The sequence below is a fragment of the Oxyura jamaicensis genome, chromosome 7 (genome assembly GCF_011077185.1).
Source record: "Oxyura jamaicensis isolate SHBP4307 breed ruddy duck chromosome 7, BPBGC_Ojam_1.0, whole genome shotgun sequence".
In the NCBI taxonomy this organism is placed as follows: domain Eukaryota; kingdom Metazoa; phylum Chordata; class Aves; order Anseriformes; family Anatidae; genus Oxyura; species Oxyura jamaicensis.
This window is the reverse complement of record NC_048899.1, coordinates 5365858-5386707: the sequence shown is the minus strand read 5'-3', so window position 1 is coordinate 5386707 and position 20850 is coordinate 5365858. Positions and strand designations below refer to the sequence as shown.

The window sequence follows — 20850 nt, the reverse complement described above, 5'->3', positions numbered from 1 at the left end:
TGATGAGACCAGACCTGCTTTGAGCAGGAGGTTGGACTACACCTTGAGATGTTCCTTGCAACCTTAAGTATTCAATTCATGGCCATGGAGATGGCTATCTTCAGAGTTTCTTCTAGGGTGATTTTATACTGTGCCACCCCAAGATGAAGCCCAGCATAAAAGTTTATTTGCTTCTGTTCTGCAATCCTTCCTGCAAACAGCTGTAAATCCTCTCTTAAGGATTCAAACTGCTATTAAAGGTTTTATCCTGTTCATCCTTCCTAAATCTTTGGCGACCGTTTTCCGTATCTTTCCACAGCAGCTGTAACTAGGTTAGAAAATTAACACTGATACAGTGTTGGCCTTTGAAACAACTTGACCGCCCTAAACCCTTCAAACTAATTATGAGGTGAACCGAATAATCTTTATTTTTTTCTGTTCTTCTGACCAACCTTTGTATGTGTGTAGCATGCTTTTTCTCACGCTTTTTCATAGCTGTGTGCACTGAAAGCTGTTGACAACTCTAGTTTTCTTTTCAGTTGTTCAGTGTCTGTTTCATGCCTTTCTGCTTAAGCAGTGCTCTGATAAAAAACATTACAGTAGATATTGTTCAACTGTTCTTTAACAGTCTTAACAGAAAGGTTTTGAATCTCAAGGCATTATAAGTAAAATCAACAAGCCTTCAACCATTTTTAATTGCATTGCAAAGATGGAAAACCCACTTTACACACATCTGCACATTAACAGGGGTCAACGAATTCTAAGACTAGAAACAGTTAGAATTGGGAGTAATAAGTGTTAAAAATCATTTCATTTAGTCCCAATTAGATTTCGTCTAGTATGTCCAGATTTTTAGCTATATGACTGTGTATGACTTCTTTCCTGAGTAACCAGAATAGTAAGGCAAGGAATATATAAATATATAAATACATTATAATATAATATTATCATAATATCATATACATAATATAAAATATAATTATATAAATATAAAAATATATTTATATACAAATATACATAAATAAAATATGTATAAATATATAATAAATAATGTAATAATATGATTATATAAATATAGATATATTGTTTATGCATATAATATATATATATATATATTATTTATATTATATATATTGAAAATATATTAGAATTTTCATAATTTTTCCACAAGGAAAACATTTTATAGGGTTCATTGCCACTCGTTACCTTTCTTAATTTCCTAGTGAAATCAAAGGCAATTCATCAATCCTCAAGCAGAGAGGGTTACCTCGCATCAGACTTAGCTTAATATATTAGATTGCGTCTTTAACAATTATCTAAACCACAGAGATCAATGTCAAAGCACAAGTGTCTAATCCAGAGGGCATTAAAATATCCTGTTACAGTGTATCTGAAGGATTAAGGCGGTGTTTCAATGGAGATCAACATAAAGGTGGAGAAAGGAGAAAATGGCAACTGCAAATGAAATACTCTTCAGGTGGCTTCAGCCTTCCATTATTTTGTGGAAAGAGTTTACTTAAATTTTACACTTGCAAGACAAGTCAGAGTTGTGTGTCATGAAAAGAATTCTTTTGTATCCATCCTTCACTACTTAAAGGCATTATTTTAAGATATCCATGTCTCCATGGGGTATACATATGGAGATATATTGAACTAAGATATCAGTGAACACAAAGCATAACACTGAAGAGAAATTCAAGTGAACACAACGAAAAACGGAGACCTTGCTTAAGGTACAGAGTTCTGTAGTCCAGTCCTAGAGAAAATCAGTTGAAGAACGTTTTTATCTGATTTACCAGCTGCATTTTTTTTAATGCAAAGATAAAGCAGATGTGTTGCCCTAAAATCTGCATTCTCCACTCTCTCCTTCCCAAACCAATCAATATTTTAAATTATGCTATAATACAAAGAACGCTACTTAAGGTACAACATACCTTGTTCCCATTTATAAGGTCAAGATATGATAACAGAACTGTTTTAACACTAAAAAAAAAAATGATATTGAGAAACAAAATGTTGCTACAATGACCTTTCCCCCAAATTACTTTTTTACCTAATGGAAAAAAAAAAAAATTCAAAGGATAAAGAACAGTTTCCTGAAAGCAGACAAATTTACTTGACAGGAAAATCACATGAATTTGAAGAAAAAAAATTGAACTTTTAACCCTAATAGATTCTTCATGTCTTCTTATGTACAGTGACAAGCTCTTTTTTAGAGGTTCCACTTGATTGCTATGTGACAACTTTCTCATTTGCCTTTCTGGCTACAATTTTTTGTACCCCATGAAGTATGTTTCATATCATAAAACATCTCAATTAGGCTTAAAAAAACAGGATCAGGGCTTGCTTGTTCACAAATTCGTACAACACGTCCCTTCAAAAGAAAGCATCATAAACACAGCCCTTTGTCCTTCATCCCACACCTTAATGCTTCCTTCAAGGCCTTTTGACCTTCACCTTCCAACACCACAATGCCCTGCATCTCTGCAGGCATCCACCACTTTCTGGTTCCACTTCTGTCCATTTTTCACCATCTTCTCCTACTCACCCTTCACTGATAATCCTTTATTTGTTTCATGTTACTTATTCCACCCGGTCCTTTTGCTAGCATATTATCAGGCTCCTACTATCTGTTTGATGCTTTTTCTGCCACATCTTTAGCAACCCCTATACCTGAGATTAACTCAAACTTTCTCACATTTCAGCACCTCCAGAAAACCCATTAGGTGATGAGTAGCTAACTTATTCTGACAAAAAAAAAAAAAAAAAAAAAAAAAAAAAGTGAATTATGATTTCTCAAACTCTATTTAATGGCATATTACTAGTTTATTTTCCACTTGGTCCTTCTCCAAAGAGTAATCTCTGGTGATCAAGGACTGAAACACCTGTGTTCAGAACAGAGAGAGACAACTATAGGCACTACCACATTCAGTCAATCATTTCACTGGGTTATTTCATTCAAAATCAATCAATGCACAGACCAACACTGAGAACTTATCATGCACACACAACAGCCCTACATCTGTAGGCAGATTCTGGGAGAGCCTTGTGACACACAAACCTGCCACATGAGATACACTCTCCACAGGCCACCAATTGTAAAAGCAATATGCTATTTGAATCCAGTTCTGACATGGCCTTGTCCAGCAGTCAAAAGTTGCCATGCAGTGAAGCTGGCTGGTTTCTGTGTTAAAACAATGACAGTAATGAAATCACAACTCATTTCTTTTCTCTGTTAGGGAAGAAAAGACTATTTCAAATTTTATCTTGCTTAGACCTGGCTTGTTCTGCCTTGAAATCCACTACAGAACCTTTCAAAGAAACAGGCATCACAACTGAACTGTATCTGCCAAGTATCTGCAGTCAGTTATGAAGTCTACCCAGCTATGGATGTAGTCACTCAGCCAGACATTCAAGACTGATGGCTACTCCACAATTAGGGGTGGGTAATCTCTAAAGCAAGCTCAATTTTAACACCAACAGGCAAACAAGGAGACTGTGAGACTTGACTGTCACTTGGATTTCCTGGTGGCCTTTCCTCTGCTCTGAATTCCAACAAGCCTTTGAACCCTTATACATATTGCTTTCTATTAGAAAAAAAAAAAACCATACCAGTCTTGCTGAGGTCAAGAATTTTAGTCAAATCAACAGAACACCATCCTATTAGCTAACTATTTCCTGTGCTCAGAGCCAGTCAGAACTCACACATACAGAGTGCAGAGCTGACTTCTGAGCTTGGGAGCACTGCTAAGATGTCAGCTTGGGCTTGACATTGCACTAATTAACTGTATATTAAGGACATCTGCTTGGCTTGGAACGTGTGCAGAAAAGTTCTGTCAGGCTTCAAACACTGGGGAGACAATAGCTCTGCTGCCCATGTCCAAATGTTTCAGGGAATTGCATATTACGACCTTTAGCACAAGACTGTACTGAAATTGAGCTCTTTCAACATACTCCACTCATATACACAAACAGCCATCTCCCTAAAGTTAGAACAGAAACCAAAAAATTGAGGAAAAAATTCCCCCAACACAGTCATTGTGCAAAACAAGAAGTACTGGTGACTTTTCTTCAGAAGCATTAAAGTAATCATTTAGAGTCATAATAAATTAATATGCAGCTGTTAACCCACTTTGGAAACTTGTGAGAAAACTTCAGAAATGTTCCTGAGCTTCCAGTAGAGCTTTTTCTCATTCCATGGTCCAAGCTCTCTCCCCTTCATTCCTCATTCTATGTTTGAGAGTTTGAAATTGGGAGGGACATGAGGTGTCCCTCTTTGAAGTGTGTGTCACTGAAATAGGGCACAGAAAACCAGCTCCAGTTTGAATGGATCACTTTCCCCCACCTCCCAAAAATCCCATTTAATTAGAAAAAATCTTCTATGCTGTTTCAATAGCTCTTTTCTGTAGGTCATCTGCTCCCCTGCTTTTTCTAGGGCAGATGCTCTCCAGATTGATGAGGTGCAGCAGCTAAGAGAATAATTCCTCAAGATTTACTAGAGTGGACATCACACACACAATCCAGTTTGGAAAACAAGAGTTACGACTAACTCAGAGCAACTTCAATGTGAGCATCACCCAAGAAATAAAAAAAGCTAGGCCATGAGAAAAATTGTCTTCAGCACACCTTGCCTCTTAGCCCATCAGTCTCACTGACACAGCAATTTCCATAATGATGCCATGTGCTGAAACTTGCTTCCTCAGCTCAATTCTGATCCTGCTCATGTGCTTGTTTTGTGGCTGTCACCAGCTGCATCAGCTGTCCTAATCGAATGAAGAGCTCCCAAGGAGAATAAACAACACAAACTTGAGTGCTCTGTGTTTTACATGCATTTAACTAGAAAAGCAGATATGCAATAGGGGAAGAAAAGAAAGTGGAGATTTTCCTTGAACTTCCAAAAGGAAGAGAAATTGATTGAAAAAGATAGGAAACAGGAGTGCTAAAGCAAGTGATGCTTACAAAATTTGGGATTGAGGACTTCCATTGTAGAGCTAAATACACACTTAAAAGAGTCAAAGGGTCAATATGACATATCCAACATAATTCCAATGAATTGTAGTACTGTGCCATTTTACAGCAGCTGAGAATCTAGAAAAGAATAGCCCACTGCTCAGGAAACTCAATATATGAACCCATTCGGTAGCCCATGTTTCATTTTCTGTATTAAAAAAATGTTTAGTGCACCTTCACTTAGAAACTTAGCAGCAAAGCTGTGAAGTAGCATTTCTGAAAAGATTTGAGGAGAGAACCATCTGTTCTACCTGAAGTGAAACATTTCAATCTAAAATGAAGCCAAAAGGAGCATGCCTTGCAGGCTTTCCCAAAGAGCAACTTGAGACTCTTGTGACACACCACAGGTGGTTGTCTGGACCACTAAAACCTGCAAGGGAAGAGATCCTGAAGCTCTCAGGAGTAGGGCAGCAAGCAATAACTACTGAAAGGTTAACCATTAAGCCTGAGATTTTTCAACTTGCATCAAATAAATGAAAAACCAGCTGTCCCAACTATTGAGAGTAGGCTAAATATGGGACAGTTTCTCCAGACAAGACAAAAGAGCAGTATTCCAGACTTGTTGCTACCACACTAAGCAGAAGAAAATACTTCATAAGCAGAGCCCAACACTTCCAAACTCATTTGAAAGCCAAAATTGTGACTGCAGTAGGGTCTGTCTTCATAGCTGTCAGACTGTAACCATATGTCTAACAAGCCAAATCTTTCTCAGTTGAAACGTTTGGCCCTACTGAAATATATAGGGTTATGGACAATAGCATAACTTAACCAGATTTGTCTCCATACAATAGCTAATACAGACCAAGTGTAAGGCTCAGGAGACCATTTCTGATGAAGCATCCAGATGGAGAGCACCTTCATTCAGCTTGATTGCAGGTTGATAGACATGGTACGATCCTTTGTTCTGTTACACCAGGGAAGAGAGCACCCCTTCCCACCCTGCTGCACTCGTATTGTACAAACTCACTACAGCTACTGTTCTCTGCTCCAACACCTTGATTTCTAATTATCACAAGTCTCTCTAGATTGGTAGCCCAATAAAACCTAGGGTGTTTGTTCAAGTAATTGACTTGAAAATATTTGCTGTTGATGTTGTCTTTTATTAGAAAACCTCTGGGAGTACAATGGCACTTCAGTTTCCTAAGCATCCTCCAGAAAAAATGAAATTATCTTAATTCCAGCAATGTGTTTTAGCAAATAACTCACTTCCACACTGAATTGTTTTACACAGTTCAAAAACACAGATATGCAGGTATCTGTATATTACTCACAGCCATGCAGTTTCCTTCAAATCCTGGCTCCCAGTTACAAATTTAGTTAACTTAGGATGAAACTGGGTGCTGCTTGGAGAGCCAGGACAGGACTAGTCTCCATCAACCCCACCTTTAGGTGACCTCAGAGCACCTAAATGATGTGTTGGTCATTGGCACAGGGAAGAACATCTCTAAGCTTCCCTGTATCTTGCTGTCTAATCACCGAGTAACTAACTTGTACAAATCTTTAAGTGCTTTATTTGCCTTCCTTGCAAGGACTCTCAGTATGCTACCTGGGTTATTTGGTGCAACACATTAGACCAGGTTAGCTGTTAAATGGAAATTCCCTATACCTTCACTCAATAAGATGAATATAAGCTAAAATACGAGTAACTCAAGGTTTATTTTCATCCTATGTCTTTAAAGAGAGAGCACTTTTCCAGGAGAGTACAACAAGCAAAACATTTGACTTTTTCTTTTTAAGAGATTGCTTTGTCATTAAACGCTTTTAAGTGGTCTTAATCAAATACTTTTGTTCTGAGATTAGAGGCAGGCACTTGTTTTAGGCCAATGATTTAGTAACTCCTTAAGTATCTTAAATCATGTTAGACATGATTTTTCCCCTTGGTTCTCAACAGCTATGCCTTTACTACAGCTGAATGATGACAAGATTTTGCAGCACAGAAAACTTGCATTTCCTCCCCAGTGACAGTTAATACCCTTTCCAGCTAGACAACACTGTGAGAGGGAAAGAAAAACAGACTCCCTCCAGATCATGAAAACTGTGAGCTAACCCTGCAGTTGTGACACCGAGACCAGGAATGGCCAGGTCTACCACAGTACCCATAGCCTTACCCATTTATATGGCCAGGTATGAAAAAAAACACAAGTTAGACTGAGCTTTTGCAACCCAAAAGAAAAACCTAGTGTGTTTCACATGTAAAATTACCATCGTGGTTTTCTTCCCTAGCACCTCCTTAATTGTATCTGTCTCAGTGTTTCGAGACCTTTTGGCCATTTCTTAATGTATGTAGTACCTGCAGAGACCTTTATTTTGTAAATGACATACTGCAGAGCTGCTCAAGGAAAACCCTTCTATTACAGACTGTAGTGGGTTTATGTGGCAAGGTTTTGGTAGCAGGGGGGCCATAGGGGTGGCTTCTGTGAGAAGGATCTAGAAGCTGCCCCATGTTTGGTAAGGGCCCCACTGCTGACCAGAGCTGAGCCAATAAGTGGTGTTGTTTGTGCCTCTGTGAGAGCAGATTTAAGACAGGGAAAAAAAACTCTGTGCCACACAGCAGCTGGGAGAGTGAGAGGAGTGAGGAACAGCCTTGCAGGCGCCAAGGTCAGCAAAGACGAAGGGGGAGAGGTGCTCCAGGCGCCGGAGCAGAAGTCCCCTGCGGCCTGTGGTGAGGACCATGGTGAAGCAGGACGTCCCCCTGCAGCCCATGGAGCACCACAGTGGAGCAGGGTTCCACGCTGCAGCCCGTGGAGGAGACCACGGTGGAGCAGGTGGACCTGCAACAACGGAGACTGCGGCCTGTGGAAGAGCCCTGCCGGAGCAGATTCCGGGCCGGACCTGCAGCCCATGGAGAGAAGACCACGCAGGAGCAGGTGACCTGGCAGGAGCTGCTGCCCGTGGGGGACCCAGGTTGGAGCAGTGTGCTCCTGAGGGATGGACCCCGTGGTACGGACCCATATCTGGAGTAGTTCTTGAAGAGCTGCTGCCTGTGGGAAGCCCACGCTGGATCAGTTCAGTAAGGACTGCATCCCATGGGAGGGACCCCACAGCACAGGGGACGAGAGTGACCGAGAAGGAGCGGCGGCGAAGAATTTCTATAGACTGACCATAACCCCCATTCCACCATTCCCCTGCGCCGCTCGGGGGGAGGAGGTGGAAGAGGGTGGATGGGGGGGGGGGGGGAGGGTGCTTTTGGTTTCTTTCCTTTGTTTCTCACTTCTCTAGCTCGTGAGCAATAGGCAATAAATCTTACTATCTCCCTATGCTGAGTCTGTTTTGCCCATCACAATAATTACTGCACAATCTCCTTGTCCTTATCTCAACCCTTGAGCCCTTTTCATCGTATTTTCTCCCTGTTCCTCTTGAGGAGGGGGAGTGAGAGAGCAGTTGTGGTGGAGCTCAGCCGCCCACCCGAGTAAAACCATCACACAGACCTCCATGCAACAGCCCATGGGCTGAGGAAAGAGACACAACAGGCATCCTTCCCAGCACTCCTCTACCACAGCAGCGTTAGTATTTAAGCAGAGATAGTCCTTTTAGCTCTCCACTTTCCCCTTTACATTTAAACTTTTTTCATTAATGAATGGGAGACAATTTTTATGCAAATCAAAGGTCTGAAGGCATCTTTTAATCACCTACATTTCCATTTACAGAGCAGGTATAGAAAGAGCAGTGCATTCCCTTAAATCCATTATCAAGGCTTCACATTGTGCTATTGTTCAATGAATCTTTCCCCAGTTTTGCCTCTAAAATTACACAGGGAAGAGAGTATTCCCATCAAGTTCAACTTTATCACCAAGTAAAGTTGTCCTATTCCTTCCCATAATGAACTCTAGATCCCTGATGTGTAACTTGCATTTAACCGGCAACACTCTGGGCTACTTAGATTAACTGCAACTGTCTGAACAGCTTGAACCTCAATAAAATGTGTAGTAAATGACCAAGCTAATTTAACCTCATTAATCCTCAAACCAATAGAACAATTTGATGTCCACACAGCAGTCTGTGCACAGCCTCCAACATAAACATGCCCTGGTAGGAAATGAACACCAAAAATGTGCTGCAGCCCTACTGCCAGTGTTATCACTGTTGGGAAAATAGCTACATAATTAGAGACCAATCTCCTGCTGTACTGCAGGAGTCACACACTTTATTTGGGCTTGTTAACAGCAGAACTGTTGTCTCCAAACTAGATCTGTCCTGGAATCTCCCCACTGCAGCACTTTGTGCAGCAGCCTCTATTTTATCTGTAAACCATTTGCCTCCAGTGTCAACAACACCACCACTAGCAGGAGAGGAACACACAGAAAAGCAAGCAGGAAATGAGTTGGATTAACTTCCATGATAACTACTCATTGCAGTAGCATCTGAATCAATCTTTAGAATAAGAAGTTTGAAAACGTAGTTACCAAGACTATAAGGTTCCCCAGCACATAAATAAAAACAATTTCAGCAAGACATTTCAAATATTTTATACATATTGTTCTTGAAATGAACACCAGCTACTTTTTCATCAAATGCAACACAACTAAACCAATGTGAGCAAACTCTCCACTCCCACGTGGGAGCACAAGCCACAAATAACTGTGGCTTAATGCAAACAGTTTTTAGGACGCAAGTAAATCAAAAGGGAATATTTCTAAGCATATAAACGTTTTATTCAGCACCATTTATACGAAGTTAATTCTCAAAGGAACTTGGTCTTACTTCAGTTTTGACTTGGGCTCCTGGGTGCTTAATCACTTTTAAAATGGGACTAGGCATTTTAGTGGAAAAGTAACTCAAAGCCAGTTTATTGGTACTAGGTACCAAGCTATCACTGACGAACAGGTATGACATAATACGAACTATGTCACTTTGACCTCAGCTTATTAGAAACACCATCCACTGTGCTTGTTTTGTTGTTGTTGTTGTTTGTTGATGTTGTTGTTGTTGAAGATGGGTATATAGTAGCTTCTTTCATGGCTTCATTGCAACACAGAAGAGTGCTAAGAGATGACTGCCCACAAAAATTAATGGACCAGCTGGGTCAATTGCTTAACTACCGTGCAAGTTTTCCATTGGCAATAGAACAAGAACAGAGCATCGTTTTGTGATATGTTCAACAGATCGTGACAAATGGTCATCAGTGCAATTGAGTCTAAAGCAAAACTCCCTTGTTAGCTGAACTAAGTTACATACAGAAGTCTCTAAGTACTATCCTCACAGAAGGCAACATCAATTTATAGCTAGAAATTGATGTTCATTGTAAAATGAAAAAGGTTTTGAAATATTTCCTATAAGGGAGGCTCTGCACTAGAAATACCATGCAGAACTCAAGTATTTATTACTGAATCCAAGATACAGAACCCAGCAGAAGTTGAAGAAAAAAAAAAAAACAAAAACATGCCAATAAAGCTGTTCCAAAAGTGCTATGATTTTGGAATCCTTCCTCAAAACGCAGCTTAAGTGCATTCCCTGCTAAAGCTAAACAATATGGGGCAAGTTACATAATCAAATCATCTTTCAGGTGTTTTACTAGTCTACTTTCTTCCTCTCATTGTGCTGATGTGCTTTTGGGCAGCCATTTCCCACATTTCATCTGAGCTCTCTAGTCTACTTCCTACCAGCAAATATCTTGAGCAATCAAAAATGCAAATACACAAAGAAGTACCCACTGTTCTTTATCACATCTACATTTAATGGAAAAAATCACCTCAATCCTTCCTTCCAACTCTTCGACGAGGTAGATTAACTGTTTTGAAGAGACTTCAGATGAGACTTCACCAAAATATTTGCAGAAACCACATAAAAATACATAAATAGAACAGATGTAATGCAAGTAAGACTTGCTGCAATTAGTTCTTCTCTAGCTGTCTTCTTCTGACTAGTCATCTTAAATCACTATTTCACCCAGAAATTCTCCGTTAACAAGTTTTCCTTGCAAATTAAACAAATCATTCCTAGCACATACCTTCTTCCTTACTGTGAATATACAAAAAAAAAAAGGTAGTACATTTTGAATTACTGTATTGTCTGTTTTTCTTAGAGATGATTTCACATGAAAAATAATATAGCTCATCAGTGACAGAACCAGCAGTATTTATTGTGTATGGGGAATTCTTGCAGAGACATATTCCCTTGGACAGCAAAGAAATGCAATAACTTACATTTCTGAACCACAGCGCATGCTTTCTGGCAGTATAAAAAATAGATCCCAATAATAAAATTATACCTCACTACCAATACTTACCTTTCAGCAGTTCCATGAAAGATAAATATAATACCTACATATATATATGTAAGCATATACGTTATATTTCTAAAAACCTGCTCGGTCATGCATATCTTACTGATTAGGCACTGAGTTTTTTAAAAAAATAGTGCATATATCACTCATATATTATATCCTGGAGTTCACGTTTTTGACCTTTACTTGCCTAGGCCAAAGTCAAACAACAGTAAGGTTTCCATTTCCTACCTCCTGGGAGAGTAGCTGGAAAAGTTTAAAACCTTCTGGGAGCATAGCTGGAAGAATTTCAAACATTGCTTCACAGACTTGTCCACAGCTGTAGGTTCCTGATCCCTAAACAAGAAAAGAAAGAAGGTAGCTGAGGAGCTGATAAACAGAGTTCGGTACATTACTATATATATATGTATTACCAAACATGACACTAATTCCAGACACAAGAGAAATTAAAGTTGACCCTGTAAGCCATTTTCTGTATGGCTGGGATGACACTTATTTCTTAAATTTCTTCAGCCACTGATGAACAACAGCACTGATTTTTCTCACACCCACGCAGCCTACCTAATAGGTGGTCATATTTCTTGTGTTACATTCATTGTTTTTCCCAAATATTCATTTCCTTCACATCTACAAATACATCTACCTGTAACTTAATTCCAGGATTTTTTTGTGGCTTTTATTTGTTGGTTTGCTTTTAAACAGTGCTAGTCCTACAGATTTTTTCATGTGATATTCAAGAAAGAGTGCTCTTGATGACATTTTTATATTCAAATATAAATCTTGTTTCCAATACCCTTGGCCTGTTTGCTCACTAACCCTCAGTATGAGAGAAAGACACTGAAAGCCACCAATCAGTTACTGTAATAGAATATTGAATCTGTTATGGAAGAGTACTTAAACAAATTCCTCAAAAAGAAAACACTGGCTTAGAAAGAATAACACCTGTGTCTTCGTTGGAGCAGTCACAGTAGGACATTCTAAGAGAAACCCTTGCAGGCAGTAATGCAAGTCACTGCCACTTCTGTATTGTTCAACTATAAGGCCAATTTACTTCTGTGGCACTATGAAATAAAACACAGGGAAATCTGATCTCTTGCTAATCAAGCCATATGACCAGGAAAATAAAGCTAAGGGTATGCTCTTATTTGAATTTCAGGATCAAACGGCACTAAGAAAATGCAAGGTGAGGCTGAATTATCATTTTTCAAGTTGCTCTGTCCCAGAACACTGAGATTTCAAGTGACTGGTCCAGCTCCTGCCTGCTCAGCATGACAAGGAGATCAAATTAAGTAGGTTAGGAACATCTCAACATCCTCAGGGAAGGTGAACAAGAAGGCAGGCAATGAGAAGATTCAGTCATCCAGATGTAAGATCATGAGATTTGATCTAACAGGACACCCATGAAACAGACAAATGAAGGTCTGAGCTAGACTACTATTACCTTGCATGGCTTCTAAAGAAGACTTCTACAGAACTCTACTAAAGCAGCTTGCAATTACTTGTAATCATGTTATTTATTATTCCATTATTGTCCCAGAATTAAGCACTGTATGTAATGTTAGACTTGCATGCTACGGTAAAATCAGCTCACCTCTCGCTAAATGCAAGCCATGTCTAATTCATCAAGTCCATCCTGCCTCTCTTCTACTTCACACAAACACTTTCCAAGTGGTGTCAGAGTTGCAACTTCAGGATGACGCTGTTCTCAGGTACTAATGATCAACTACAACTACTGACAAATCCAAATGCCCTCTTCTGCAGACGGTAGACTAATTTACTGCTCTGCAGCGCTTACCTTTCACTTCACTACTTCCAACTCCATCTAAACCATTCCCCTGCCTTAAGAGCCAACAGTCCTTATTCTTACATGTGAAATATAATTTACGTTTTGGATTCTCAACTTACAACAATACCGTAATATGAGATCATCTGGCCTAAGCCATCCCATAAACCAAGCACTATTTTGTTTTTACAATGCTTTGATGTTTGTAGAAGACATTTGCTGAGGAGATGGTGAACACACACATTTTATATGGTACCTCAGACTGAGTGTCTGAGTTTTTCAAAAGGTGTTCTGTATACAGCAGGCTTCAAAGGCTCAGTTTCAGCTCCGTGATATCAGGTAACAATAAATAAAACAATCACATGATAATAAACCCTACATGAATAATCTGATTACAAACACAATGAGAAACCATACATGCTCTTCAAACACCTCTCTATTGTTTATGTCTGCTTTGAATATAGGAAAAGCTTCAGTTCTTTTCAAGCAAGTGGGAACATTTAGTAGTTCAATTAAGCCATTAGCTCCCTTTATTTTAAGATGCATCTTACAAGCATTTCATGTCATTTCTTATGACACACCCCAAAACCTGCCAAGGTATCCCAAACTTTCCTGCTTCCTGACAGCTATTCAGAATGTGATGGAATTTTATTGTCAAAGCTTCGACTTGTACTTACCTCAAAATTCCTGTCAATTGCTTCCTCAGCTTAGAGGAAAAAACAATACCATCAGTTTCTAGTTCTGAGATTCTCTCCCTATTGCCCTCCAAAAGTGGGGTCCATCCATTTTACACGCACAAGTTAGCCAGCCAGCATCAAAGCAGCTTAACCATTAAAACTATTATTTACAATAATCAAGAATTAATATATATATATTATCGTAGAATTTGGCATTCCACAGAAAAGCAGCATCGATAATCTGGTGCTCCACCACCCGTATTTAAGTATATAAATATGTATAGAATTTGACATAACAATTAAATATTTGTATGTTAATAATGGATTTTCAGTATACTCTACATAGATTCCTTCTCAAAACATTAATTCTTACCTCATGTAAGTGAATATTATTTAGGATACCAGGTGCAGTTTAAAATCAAATATGCCTCAGCATTAAAAAATACATGCTATTTTAGTCAAAAAAAGGTAGGTCACAGCCTATAAAATCCGAGGCATTTCAGAAAAGCCTAGATAACTGCACATCCACAACTCCACAGCACAAAAACTCTGTTGGTACCGAAGGGTACCAGTCATTGGCCCACCCCACAAGGCAGCCAACACACACAGACTTGTCTGCATGAGATGTGACTTAACTGATAAGCATTTTACATGCCCGTGTTGCTGGATATCTCCATCCTCCTTAAGTAAAGGATCCTCAGTAGCAAAGCCCCTTAAGGATTTTAGATAGAGGCATTAGCAACTCTGCATGGATGTAGAATATTTTGTCTTTGGTAAGGTGATTAATTTAATTTTAATTTTTCTCTGCTTCTAATTTTCTTGTTCCTCTGTAATTGGTATATTGCCAGAAAGGGCAGAAATCTGTTTATTCTGAGTGGCACTGTTATAACAGAAAATGCTTTTAAATGCAGGCTCTGTGATGTATCCTGATGACTGTCATTTCTCAGGGACTGGCTTTCCCTTTCTGAAAGTGTTTTCCCCTTAAGCTTTAAGAACTAATTCAATATTTTAAATTATGAATGTTTTGTCCATGGCTGGTTCTGTTGGTGGACACCAGCAATTTGAGACTGCCCCTACCTTTCACCTGCCTTGACACATGCTTTCTTCCTTTCATTATCTGAGCAGTTAGCACTTAGCTTTAGTTTGCAGGGGATTTAAATCCATCACTTGCCACACAGTTCAAAATCACCAACTTAAATAAGCACCTGAAACAGCCAAAGAACTCAAGAAAGGAGAGAAACGGACAGGAGAGACAATGTTCTCAGAAGTTTTTTAAGCATAGCCCTCTTCTGAGCAGCACCATTTGATCTTGCTTGAGAACAGCTGCTCAGTGCTAGGTATTTCTGGTGAGCATTTCCATGATGACAGTTGTTGCACCAGTGACAAACAGAATTCACTATTGTTAATACAGTGATATGTAAACAACTAAGGTGCATACTCATCCCCTGCCTGTCTCAAGAGTAACAGCCCGTGGACTAGGAAGAGCACTTACATACTAAGACTTTTCAATTAAATAATGTGTTTACAAAAAAAAAAAAAAAAAAGTATTAAAAAAAGTTTAGATTAAGATTTAAGATTATTTTTACTGTAATGCTGAAGGGTGAGAAATAAGACTCTATTCCAAATGTTTGTATACTTATCCTATGTTTCAAAATTAACAAAGGGCTTCCCTACAATAAAAGTTGCCAGAGGCAGGGAGAAAACAACAACCCAACAAACCAAGGATAAAACTCTCTAACCCTTAACTACCTAACTCCAGCGGAAATGGTTTAACCTATTTTTGCTACAGAAGGCTCATTTACAACAAAATAAATGAGCAAATGATAATGACAAATTAGTTTTGACCTCATTACTGCTGGCTGCTAGATAACATGATATTACTGCTACCTAATAAACCTCTGCTTTCTCTTTAATGTGCATAAATCATTGTCAAGCCACTAACTTAAGTTATTCTCCATAAATGTGGGAAGCCATTCTTCATATTTAACAGGAATCTCTCCTTTACAGGGCTATACATTGCTTTTTAATACAACATCCCTTACAATATTTCTGCCAGCTGGTGCAAAATGACAAGTTCTCCTCAGACAGAACTAGTTCTCCCAAATTCTGTATTTGAAATGCACAGGTTATCTACATAAAAGTCTGACCAGTTTATACCTCAGCCCTTCATCAGGGCTTCTGACATATCCTACTGAAGCTGAAAGAAAGTAATAGGTTCTCAAACAGCTGAATCAGTTTTCAAGCTACTTTGAATGCCCCACATACAGTGTGCATGGTTTGGTGCAACCTACATCAATATACAGCATCAGCTGCCCCTAATACCTTCAGCATCTGAGGTTAGCTAATCTTATTTCAAACGTGGTTGAAATGTTTCCACAAAAAGGCTCCAGTCTCCATAGTACTAAAAGTTACACGGATTATCTCTCAGAGCTCTCAAGATGGCCTTACCAAAATGAGGTAAACCATCAGGCTTACTGCTCGTATCTGGATCCCAATAACCCATGTTCCTGAACTGGAGATGGATAACCTTCATCAAGAAGGTTAATTTCACAGCTAAAGAGTGGCTTAGTCACAGCATAAGTGCAAAAAGCTAGTGTGTCATAACCAGAACCCATCAGCCTGAAGAGGATATGGAAGAGGAGCTCTCAGTGACAATGGATGTATTCCAAAGAAGCTGCCTAAATAATGCATAGCCAAAACATTGCAAGAATACATGAGCAAGTCAACAATAGACAGGAATTCATTTTCTAATGACAAAGGATCTGTCTTCACCTGCATAACTCTACATAAGCAGCAAGCTCATTCCTCCTTGATTAGACTTTCCTTAAAGGAAGCCAGGAACAGATTTAAAAAAAAAAAATAAATTACAATTAAGTTTTCCTTTGCCCCATATTTGTGTAGTAATTAAATTTGTAACATGAGTTAAACCTATTTCCACTATTTCAGAGCAACAACTGCTTAGACCTGCGAAATCACATTTCTTTTTTATAGCATTCAGAGTGATAGCAGCCACTTTAGTTTATATGCATTGTAAAAAGTAAACGGATAGAAGTAGTGACAAGTCATAGTGATTGTGATAGACAGAATCTGGCCATTAAACCTACTGCTGTAGCCAGCTGTGTCTTACTGATTCCATTAGATCCATATTTAAAAAGCTGACAAGCTGCCAACGCGTTAGATACATATGGAAATGTTATATTTTATTCATTTGATGACATAACCATCCCAACCTCAAGTATTTTTGCCCATTTTTCATTTGGTCATTCTACTGCAACTACTGAGCTCAACTGGATAACTCGTTGCCATAAAGCACAAGTCTTCATGAAACGCTTCTGCCCCCCCCCCCCCCAGCGCATGGGGAAAGCACGTACCATCAGTACACCTTGGGAGCTGAGCGTGGGTACCACAGGAAATAACTGGAAGTGTATACCTAACTATGGATAATGAATGTTTTATTCTGATGGTGAGAACGCTCTTCCAGAGGGAAGAGAATCATTGGAAGCAATACTGAGGACCATTGTTAAGCAAGACAGAAAAAATGGATTAAAAGGAGCGGTGCTACATTAGGCATAATTTAATAGTTTTCTTATCACAGTCTTTTTTTTTTTTTTCTACAATACAAACAGTAACTGAAGAATTTGAATGCACTCCTAGTTGAGGACTACTACAGGACACTTTACACAAAAAGTGAACAAGCTAAAATAAGGCTGTATGTGCTGTTTTTTCTGTAAGAGTAACAAACTTTTAACATAGCTGAGAAGAACCACTGCCCTCCCTTTGCATCTTGAATCATTTCAGTTTTTAAGACAACAGAAGTAGCAATAAGAAAAGCTAAACAACTTCTCAGACTAATTGCTACAGCTCTGTTTCACCTGGGAGGGGGAATGCACAGCTTGAGTCCCTCCAGAGTATCTCAGAGCTGTAAATCTAGGCCATTTTGTTGAAGATTTACTGACTTCTCAGCTGTCTGTTCCATTAGCTGTGACATAATGCATCCTGGGAAGATTTTCACCTCGAAAGGATTTTCTTTCTGAAGATGTTCTCATAAATCTGCTTAGTAGCAGAAAAGATTGTGGTTAGTAGTTAGACCAACCACTGATGATCAAGGAAAAAGCAGGACAGAATTAAGACTTATTGACCAGCTTGAGCATTGCCTTCTCTTCCCAAATTGGTTTGGGTGTGAGGTTTTTTAGTGGTCAACAAACTGAAGTGAAACTGTCTGAAAAAGGACAGTCCAGACAAAGTAGAGAGTACTCTTAAATTTGGTAAATTTTATGTCAGGTAATTTACATGACTCCCCTCTTGAAGTTTATGCAAGAGGCTGAAACTTAAGTAATTCAGGGTGGACACAGGTTTTTCTTTTTACAATATGGTGGGGTGAGGGATGCACACAGATGCTTTGCAATGCGTTACTAAGGGTGAACCCAATCTTACAGGGGAGAAAGTATCAAGCCAAGAGCTAGTGCCTGATATTGCACTGAAGCAGTATTGATGAATTTTAGTGCTAAAACTTTTCTTGGTTAAAGACCTGTATTTTTCACATGGAGCTAGGAAGCAGGCATGTTCCTACCAGCTCCAGTGGAAAAATTGTTTTAAATATATAATACTATGTACTATATATTTATATATAATACTAAGTATTCAAAGGTCTGCAATTGTTTAGCATTGTACCAAGTCACGTTTGATATGATGCATTGTTGTCAACGTGATCACAGCATCTTTCTGCTAGTGGAAATCTACTGGTGCTGCAGACAGCAATTTGCAGAATCAGGTTTCAGGTGACAGTTACGTAACCAAAGATAGACATGCCCTATGACATTTTTATTCAAGACAGCCTTCATATTGCATAAGGAACAGGATGAGCTAACTGCTCATATTAAGCTCCAGGTCACAAGATAGTCACAGAAGCTTAGTTAACAATTTCAAGGTAACAAATACATTCAAAGTTCAAACAAAAAAATAAAAGCTAACATTGAACGAGACCAAAAAAAGGAGTTAAGTTATTCATTAGTGGTTATTTAACCAGTATAAACCAACTTCAGCACATTTTTACTTTTGTAAATACATCTACAGAAAATCCACTCAATTTTTTGTACATTCTTTGGGCCAGCTTCCCAGCTCATGTTATTCCCTCCAAGTTCAACAGAGCTATTACGGTGTTACTCCAACTAACTTTAATTTCATACTTTACATGGTGTTTTATTATTTAAGATTTCCTGATTAAGAAATTCTAACAACAACCTACAGTAACCACAGAGTCTAAAGGCAGCTTTAACTTTTTTGCAAGTCTAACTTAAGTCTCCATGAAAAAAAAAAATACAATGTACAACCATGGAGCATTTGTCCTTGAGCTTTTTATTCCCAATGACAGCAACAGAACTGTGAAGGACAAAGTGAAATGAATCGAAAGAAGTAGGATTGCTACAACTGGCTAAAAGGAAACTGGCATCTTTATTTACTTCCGTGGCAGCAACCCAACTTCTTTCCAGTTCCCATCCGTTCAGTGATATGTCCTGGAAGGCTGCTGGACATGTGCATAGTTGAACCATCTGCACTAACAGCATTATTTCAAGCATTTTTCAATCATTATCTTCCCTTCTAATGCTTTAAATAAAATGCAGTTTTTGAAGCAATTTCTTGCTGTTCAGCCAACTTAGGTTTACTGAGGAAGAGCGCAATATCTGGATGGAAAGCTAAATTACACTAACCACCTAAAGCTCAACTAAATCTCAGTCCTTTTTCAAATCCCTCTCTAGTGAAAGTGGAGTAAATAAAATTGCAGAGAAGTACCAGGACAATGCTTATGTTCCTGGGCCAAACCCAACGATACCTGTGTTAACCTCCTACAGAGATGATCTTTCCAACAAGACTGATTACCCTGCATGAACTAATTCCATCCAAGATCCATTTCTGAAAACTGTACTGTATCATGGTTTTGGCTGGGACACAGTAAATTTACTCCATAGAGGCTCATACGATGCTGTGTTTTAGATTGCTGATGAAAACTTATCTTTTCATTATTGCAGAGCAGTGCATGCACAGAGCCCAGGACTCTCCTGCTCCTCATTTTGCCCTGCCAGCGAGGAGGCTGGGGGTGCACCAGGAGCTGGCACAGCTGGCCCCAGCTGCCCAGAAGATGTCCCGTACCACAGGGCGTTGTGCTCACTGATACCAGCCGGATGAAAGAGTGGGGGGATGTTCCAGGTGATGGTGTTTGTCTTCCCAGTGCACTGTTACACATGATGGGCCCTGCTTTCCTGGCAGTAGCTTAATTCCTCGCTTTGCTTGCGGCTTTTGCTTTACCCAGTAAACTGTCTTCATCTCACGAGTTCTCACACTTACTTTTCCAATGCTCTCCCCTGTCTGAGCCAAGGAGAATGAGCGAGCTGTCGTGTGGTGCTGAGCTGCCTGCTGGAGTTCAGCTACAGCACACTGCAGGTTCTCTTCACAGATCCCAGCAACACCTTCAGCAATCCGAATTATGCTACAGGGGCTCCATAGTCCTTTTCCTCTACCAAAAAACCTCAGTTGAGAATGTAATTGAGACAAATGGGAAAAGTTTACCAATGAGATGCAAGTGCCAAAAACAAACAAAAACACAATTCCCTTCAGTTAATAAGTTACAAATATGAGTGAAAATATAATTACACTGAAAACCCCCACAGAGCTCCTGGAACACATATCCATTTTGTTAATATATTCCTTTTTTGCTGTTGGTTGTATTGTTTTTTTCTTTAGTAACTTGAGCAGCAGGATGCCTAGCACAAATGAAGTTATCCCAGTCCTATGGTGAATATGCTCTAAGGTGGTTTTAGTCATATAGATAAAATATGAGAACTTTTTTAACGCAGGCTCAGCATAGACTTCCCAACCAGCAAGCTTCTCTTACTGCCCTGTATCCAACAGGGCATAAGCTTAGGTGCAAGGGTGAAAAAAGTAAACAAGCAGTCAAGAAGTCGTGTCTTTTCCTCTTCTCCCCTGCTCATGGTACTGTGCCCACATCTCTGGAGTGCCTAAAATGAAACCCAAGAGCTTCTGACCTGAACTGCAGAGCAGAGCGAAGGCATATTCTGTGGCAACTGTCACCTTATTGCAGTTTGTTGTTTTTGGATTAATGTACTAGTGTGTTTGAGAAAACACTCTCCCATTTCCCTTTAGGGAGCTTAGGCTGCATTTTA

At 39.2% G+C, this 20850-nt stretch overlaps 1 long non-coding RNA gene across 5 annotated transcripts in view; it reads right to left on the bottom strand.

Annotated features, from left to right (window-relative positions):
- LOC118170143 overlaps nucleotides 1-15922 on the bottom strand; it is a 189069-nt gene extending 173147 nt beyond the window's left edge. For all 5 annotated transcript variants that reach the window (XR_004752515.1, XR_004752517.1, XR_004752516.1 and 2 more), the window contains exons 1-2: nucleotides 15830-15922; nucleotides 11476-11548 (exon numbers count right to left, since the gene is read on the bottom strand). This is a non-coding gene — a long non-coding RNA (uncharacterized LOC118170143). The remainder of the gene's footprint in view (nucleotides 1-11475; nucleotides 11549-15829) is intronic.
- Nucleotides 15923-20850: the final 4928 nt, after the last annotated feature.